This window comes from Carcharodon carcharias, chromosome 18 (assembly GCF_017639515.1).
Source record: "Carcharodon carcharias isolate sCarCar2 chromosome 18, sCarCar2.pri, whole genome shotgun sequence".
Taxonomy (NCBI): Eukaryota; Metazoa; Chordata; class Chondrichthyes; order Lamniformes; family Lamnidae; genus Carcharodon; species Carcharodon carcharias.
The window spans coordinates 18,148,186-18,156,121 of record NC_054484.1 but is presented as its reverse complement, the minus strand read 5'-3'; the positions used below and the strand labels follow the sequence as shown (position 1 = coordinate 18,156,121).

Genomic DNA, 7,936 nt, shown 5'->3' with positions numbered 1-7,936 from the left:
CCCAGTTGAAACATTACTCTTCCACAGCTTTTTGTTTTTTAATTCATTTTTGGGATTTGGCCGCCACTGGCTCGGCCAACATTTGTTGCCCATCCCTAATAACGCTTGAGAAGGCGGTGGTGAGCCACCTTATTGAACTGCTGATGTCCATGTGGTGTAGATACATCTGCAGTGGTGTTAGGAAGGGAGTTCCAGGATTTAACCCAGCGACAATGAAGAGATGGCGATATATTTCCAAATCAGAATGGTGAGTGGCTTGGAGGGAAACTCCCAGGTGGTGGTGTTCCCATGCAGCTACTGTCCTTGTCCTTCTAGGCGGTTGAGGTTATGAGTTTGAATGGTGCTGTAGAAGGAGCCTCAGTGAGTTGCTGCCATGCATATTGTAGATGGTACACACTGCTGCCACTGTGGGTTGGTGGTGGTGGGAGTGAATGTTTAAGGTTGTGGATGGGATGCCAGTCAAGTAGGCTACTTCGTCCTGGATGGTGTCGAGCTTCTTGAGCAGGGTACATCATGTAGCAGAGTGACACAGTGAAACTGTGTTGGCCCATAACCTGGAGGCAGATGAATTGAAACCATCATCTATTTACATTCTCGTTAACACAAAAAACAAAGCAGAATGTGGCCGACCTGATGTGCATCTCCAGCTTTTCAGCTTTTATTCATCAGAATCATAAACCATAGAATGGCTATAGCACAGGAGGAAGTGATTCGGCCCTTTGTGTCCAGGTTGGTTCTTTGTGAGAGCAATCCACCTAGTGCCAGTCCCCAGCCTTTCCCCTTTAGCGCTGTAAACATTTCCGCTTCAGTCATGATTGAAACTATCACACTGTCAGGAAGTGCATTGCTGATCCTAAGCACTCATTGCGTAAAAAGGTTTTTCCTCATGTCGCCATTGATTCATTTGCTAATCGTCTTAAATCAGTATCTTCTGGTTTTCAATCATTCCCACAATGGGGACAGTTTCTCCCTCTCTATTCTGTCCAGACCACTCAAGGTTTTGAATACCTCTATCATATCTTTTCTGTACCAGCAATGTTGTACCTTGGTGATGAGATATCAAGTTGCCCCAAGAATAATTTGAGATGGTGGGCCTTTAAGGTGCAATTTTCCTCACATAACTCCAGAGGAGGAAAAGTTTCACCATTTCTCCCTAGTTGATAGCAACAGAAAACCTTGGAGGAAATTTTCTCTGATTTAATTGGACACTTTTGAAATAATATTTGAGAGGTGTCAAGACATAGACAGTGTTTCCATGGCATCATGCAGGATTACATGGACCTGCATCAACTTGGGTCTTAAGCATTAAAATTTCACAATGTATGAAAGGCAATATTGTAGAGACTTCTGGAACATTTTATACCCATTGAAGCCGTGTTAGTATGCTGGCAGTCACATTGCGTTGACGGAGACAGTAAACCAAAGCAGCTGCCTCACGCTAATCCTCTGTGGTAGGATTGCCATAGCAACATGGCAACTTCATTGTTGCTCTACAAATTCAGGAAAGCCTTGCGGTCTTTTCTCTAATCTTTTTATTTTTCCTAACATGCAAAATAAATTAATATCAAGAGTCATTCTCCTTCAGTCTAGACTCTCGGGGTTTCTTCTATAACTTGGGGCTTGGCTGATGGTACTCTCGTCCTGTGAAACACTGAACTGCTCATATCAGCCTCATCAGAGCTTAGGACAGATTAGCAGGTCTCTAAAAAATGGAATTCAGCTTTGGATAATAGTGTTGCTGTGAAGAACAGATGAAGAATACATTAGCTAAGCTTAATGAGGCCAGCTCACAGTATCCTTCATGACTAATTGAGGCCAAGGACAGTAAGGACTAGGTGAGGCAACCACCATAGGTAGAGGCTAGTTGGTTACATGAAGGAGTCAAGAATAGAGGAATAGGCTGACAGGATTAGATGAAAAAGTGTGAGAGAAGGCTATGGAACTAAATACTGGCATGGACCTATTGGGCTAAATGGCCTTTTTCTCTGCTGTAAATACTATGTAAGACCCAAGTTAATAGTCCAGTCACTCCAGGGAGTGCTGCATCACCTGAGGTGTTGTCCTTTGGATGAGGTATTAAACTGACCTCCTACCTATCAGGTCAGGTAGATGTTAAAAAGAAGAGGAAGGGTATCGTGGTTAACACTCCATCCTCAACATAGACCACACAATTTAAAAATGGCATTAACTTATACGTGCCTCATTATTACTGCATGCAACTGGCAATATCTGCATAACAACTGTCACTGCAAAAAAAGATAATTTATTGATATTTTGCGATGTTTCTGAAAAGAATCATGTGGTGCTGTAGGAACACAAGAGGGAGGGAAAGGCTCTCAGGAGGAGGCCAGTACACCAGTAAGTCACCACCACTAAATTCCGCCTTGCAGCATGGCAGCTTCCTCTAGTGCTGACATGGAGTTGGCTGCTACATCTACGCTGGCCTTAGTTAGGCCACATGCACTTTTGGTCTCCTTACTTAATAAAGGATATAATTGTATTAGAAGCAACTCAGAGAAGGTTTACTCGACTGGTTCCTGGGATGGAGAGCTGGCCCATCTTCAGCGAAGCCCACTTCCCGTAAATGAATAATAATTAAAAGAGATGAGGGGCTTATCTTGTGAGGAAAGGTTGAGCAGGCTGGGCCTTCATTCATTAGAGTTTCGACAAATGAGAGGTGCTCTTATTAAAACATAAAAGATCCTGAGGGGACTTGACAGGGTGGATGCTGAAAGAATGTTTCCCTTGTGGGGGGCATCTAGAACTAGGGGACGCAGTTCTAGGGGTCTCTCGTTTAAGATTGAGATAAGGAGACTTTTTTTTCTCTCAGAGGGTCATTAGTCCGTGAAATTCTCTTCCCCAAAGACCAGTGGAGGCCGGGTCATTAAATATATTTAAAGCTGAGTTAGATAAGTTTTTAGTAAGCAAGAGAATCAAGGGTTGTGGAGACAGGCAGGAAAGTGGAGTTGGGACAACAGTCAGATCAGCCATGATTTTATCGAATGGTGGAGCAGGCCTGAGTGGCTGAATAGCTTACTTCTGATCCTAATTCTCATGTTTTTGTGCCTTATGCATATGGATGGTATAAGCTTCAAGCTCTGTTTAAAGCCCTGTGCCAAGGTGGTGCTGGACTCCTCCATGTTCCTTAGCATTGAATGCAGGCTCTGTAACAGGCGTCCCAATGCACCAAGTATTTCATTATACATCCCTATCAGCGTTCTTCTGTACTCTGCTCTATCAAAGTTCTGAGATCTCTGCAGCAGAACCAGTGTACTACCTCTGGCAAGCTGGCATCTGTGCTATCCTTGACCTCTGCCCTGGCAGCAGCGCACTTGTGCCCAGCATCTCAACAGGTGGAGATGCTGCCTCTGTGTTATCCTCTAAGATACATGCAATTTCCGTTTCTGAGCTGGTGGCTGAGAGTATGAAATCAGATAGCTGTGTTCTTCATTGCTGCTCACTTGTTAATGTTCATTCATTGCCTGGCCAGGTTAGACCTCTTGGGAAAAGGCACATGGGTCAGGTTTGGTAACTGTCAGATGCTTACACCATCTGCAGCATGGAAATAGTAAGAGATTGTGGAATGAGGTGGAAATGGGATATGAAAAGGAGGATTAGGTATGAGGACACCATAATCATTGACAATTTTAGGACTGCTTCAGCAATAGCCATCTCAATAAAAGCCAGCACCATCTCCTTCATGATATTTAGGGCATGCAGCTGCACCAGTCCCTCTCCGGTTAGCTTCTACTGCCTTCTGTTTATGTGTCAACTTGTACTGAAAGGGAGAGAGGAAAGTGTGTCAATAAGTGTCATGAAATTTGTTTGGCTGAAGTTGAATTGTTGGTATTATTTTCTGTCAGATGTGGATGGGAAACTAAGAGCGTGAGAGTGTGGTGAAGCATATAAATGTTAGGTATAAGTCCTGATTGATAGAGATTTTTGGTAGGTCAGTGACAGATGTGTGGTGTATTGAACAGTAGCTGAAGCTAATGGTACAGTTGGTAGGGTATGTAATTTGAAGATATATTCACTGACCTTGGCCACTTGTGTGTAACCATTGAACTTCCTGCAGCACTGCAAGAACGTCCTCAGTGCCTGGTTATTAGCATTGACCTGCATCCCACTATCTTTGGGTCATGTGTCTAGAAGGACTCATGGCCACAGGATATCTTTCACCTTTTCCGAGGGGTGGGGGGGATGGTGGCATTGTGGACTTGTCATCCAGAGGCCCAAGCTAATATTCTGAGGGTAAGGCTTCAAATCCCACCATGACAGCTAGTGGGATTTAAATTCAATTAATAAATCTGGAATCAAAACCTAGTCTCAGTAATGGTAACCATGAAACTACTGACAGTTGTTGTAAAAAACCCATTTGGTTCAATAATGCCCCTCAGGGAAGGAAATCTGCCATTCTGAATTGGTCTGGCCTACATGTGACTCCAGACCCACAGCAATGTGGTTAACTGTTGCCCTCTGTAATGGTGTGGCAAGCTGCTTGGTTCAAGAGCAACTAGAGTTGGGCAACAAATGTTGGCCTTGCCAGCAATGCCCACATCCCATAGAGGAATGAATAAAATAAAATATTCAAAGCAGCATCTGAAAACCTTGAGCCTTGCTCTCTCCCATGTTGCGCCATTTATCATTTCCTGCTAGACTGCCAGGAACTGGAGCTGGCACAATACAGAGTGCAGGCTAGCTTTCATCGGTGCTTGCAAGTTATGATTTCCAATCAATGGACTCAGGTTAATCGCGCAATGTTATCCCTGTGTGCATTTTCAGAGGTTATCCAATTTAACCCCTCATGGAATTTAACATGTAGATAAGAGGTGATGAAGACTCAGTTAACTGGCTGGTGCCACCTCTGCACAAAACAGAATGGCCCAGAGATAGGACTTCCGAAGTGTTTGAGCTATAGTGGCAAAGGACAGTGGAACAGTATTAAATGTTGCCTGACCTCTAAAGTTGGAATGTATCTTCAAAAGAATTTTTTATTAAGAAAATGTGCTATATATAGCACAGCATGTTTTTGTTTTCCACCACATAAGCTCCTGGCAGGTAAAACAAATGAAAATATGCATAATTACTAAAATCCACTGTATTCAAACTGAAGCAGCATGTACATTGGATATTTTTAGCATCTTATGGCGAATTAAGGTTTTTTGTTTCTCCTTCAGTTGTGGATTCTAGTCCTGGAAAATGCTGTTTCTTTCATATGGAATTCTAGGTTTTATTCGACAGAGCCTCCGTGTCCTTCATGGTTCCTCAGGGCCAAAACTCCCATGGAATGGCAACCACCATCAGATTACCACACCGCTCCTTTTTACTTACCTTAGACTGGAGCTGCACCTTTCTCAGCCAGACTTCTGACCTAGGCCTGCTGAGAAATGTGCAGCACAGCAGTTTTGGCAGTCTGTTCTGCACAGGGCAGCAGTGTGGGGGGTAGTGAAGCCACGGTGGGGGTGGTGAGGGGGTCGTCGGGTGGTCGTGGGGCTGGGGGTAGTCAGGGGATGAGGAGGGGGGGTCAGGTGCTTGGGTTGGGGTACAGGTAGTCGGCGTGGGTGGGGGTTAGTCAGGGAAGGTCACATACTCGGGGGGAGGGGTTGGGGGGATAAATTGGAGGGTTCGGCTGGTTGGTGGTGAGTTGGGTGATTGTCCTGGGGATGAGGGAGTAGTCAGGTGGCTGGGGGGTGGAGGGATAGTTGGGGGATGTGGGGTGGGGAGTTGGGGTGTCCAGTGAGGTTGTTGGAATGGTCATTACCATAGTTACCCAGGAGTTAGAAGTGTTTCTAATTCTTCTAACTTCTCCTGGGTAATTATTCTGCTCAGAGAGTCGGGAACATCCAAAATCTCCATTTAACTTGGAGTATTAGATGGTTTCCAGTGCAGGGTAATTGTCCAATGGAAGTTGAAACCTCCCAGGCAATTTCCATACAGTCCTTGCATGTGGACATCCAGGGAGCTCCCCCAGTGCATCTACCGGGATACCTCGAGGGAACTGTCCTCCAAGAATGAAGATCTGGGTGTTCATCATATTCTCTGGTGTCAAAGCCCTTTGAAAGTCCAGGGCAAAGCAGCCACATGTGATGGGGCAGAATTTTATGGCCCCCGGCTGGCTGGTTTTCAGGGGGTTTGGGCGGACATAAAATTCCTTGGTTGGCTTTCCCACTGCCCTATCTCCTGCCCCAACGTCTTTGCCCACCCTTGCCCCAACTGAGACCCTTAAGTGGCCAATTCATGACTAATTAAGGGTTGTTTCCTGCATGACCTCAATTTTTAAGCCAGTGGGAAGAGTTCGCCAGCGGAGGAGAAGCCCAGAAAGTCATCCTGCTCAGGCCCTTGGCCAGGAAGGTTGGAGGGGGTGGGGCAGTTTGGGGTGCTTTCAACAACAATCGTGTGCCCTCAACACCACCCCCCACCAACCCCCACCACAGGGTCTGCTTCCCAGGGTACTCGCTCTCTCCCATCAACTCCAAACCCTGTCTGCTCTCCTCCCAGGCCTCACCTCCACTCCCCGCCTTGAGACCCCGTCAATGCTCTTTCACCATAACTAGATTATTGACTTGAAATGTGTGCTTTTGGCTGAATATTTCAGGCACTAAAGAAGTGACAGGTGCAACTTTAAGCTGCAGTGCAGGTTTAGGCCATAATGAGCACAAGACACCATTTTGGTAAAGGAGTTGAAGCACGCACACACTCATACACACACACACACAAACACAACACACACACATTCACTCACTCATACACACACACATTCACTCATTCACTCACACACACACATACACACACATTCACTCACACAAACATACACAAACACACTCACAAACACACACACACAAACACGCACACACATACATGCATACATACTCACACACACACACTCACTCACTCACTCACTCACATACATATACACACACACTCACACACACACACACACAGACACACGCACACATACACACACCTGCCTAGATAATTAAGGGCCCAATTGACAATTAAATTTCCTACTGGCATTCATTAGAGATGTTGCATTAAATTTGGTGGATTGAATTAATTTAATGATCTCTCACCAGAGCCACCAGCTGATAGAAGAATGGCTGAGTATTTCGAGCGCTCGTTAAAGCCATTCTCAGCTCTCAGTGTTTACTTACTGATTAAGATTGAGTGACCTCACTAGTGTTTGAAAAGGACTTTTCAGACACATCAAGAGTCTTTCTGGGACAATTTGTCAAGACTTCACATGGTGGCTCATGCTCGCTTCATGGCGCAGATGGTGATGGTTCAGAGCAGCGATGTGGAGGCAGCTTACTGAACCCTGAGCCTGATTCTCACCACAGACAGGATCATCGACCAGACAAAGTGCAGGCGTTACTACGAGAAGCCCTGCAGGAAACACATCCGTGAGAAATATGAGAACTGCCGGTGCATCTACAACACGGAGATGGCCAGGAAGTTGGCCTTCCTGATGAGGAAGAAAGGCCAGGACCCCTGGTTGGGCTGCTAGGTGGGATTCCTGAGTGAGAAAAAGCGTTCGGCCAGAGCTTATGGTTACGATGACATGTGAAAAGGGCGAAACAAGTGAAGATTGGTTTCGTGAATGTGTTGTTTTGCTGTGAATTAGGCACATAGGACTCGAGCCGCAGTAGGGCCAGCCTGGCTTTTAGTCAGGTGGTGCTGCAGGTTTGACCATCCGAATAAAAAAAACTGAGCTGTCCACAAAAAAATAACACACTATCGATATTTGGCTGTATACACTCTGAGACAGAACAGGTTTGAGGATTCCCCATGGTCCAGGCAGCCATTGATTGTATGCATGTGACCATGCAAGACCCTCGTTTAAATTCAGAGGTGTTCAGGGACAGCTAGGGACACTCTCACGAGGCTGTGAGCCTCAGACTGCACCATTTCAGCATGGACTTGAACATTCTGGACCTCT

The 7,936-nt window shown here is 45.6% G+C and overlaps 1 pseudogene; it reads left to right on the top strand.

The window, feature by feature from the left end:
* The first annotated feature begins 7,240 nt into the window (after window positions 1-7,240).
* LOC121290904 lies at window positions 7,241-7,504 on the top strand (annotated as a pseudogene).
* The last annotated feature ends 432 nt before the right edge of the window (window positions 7,505-7,936 follow it).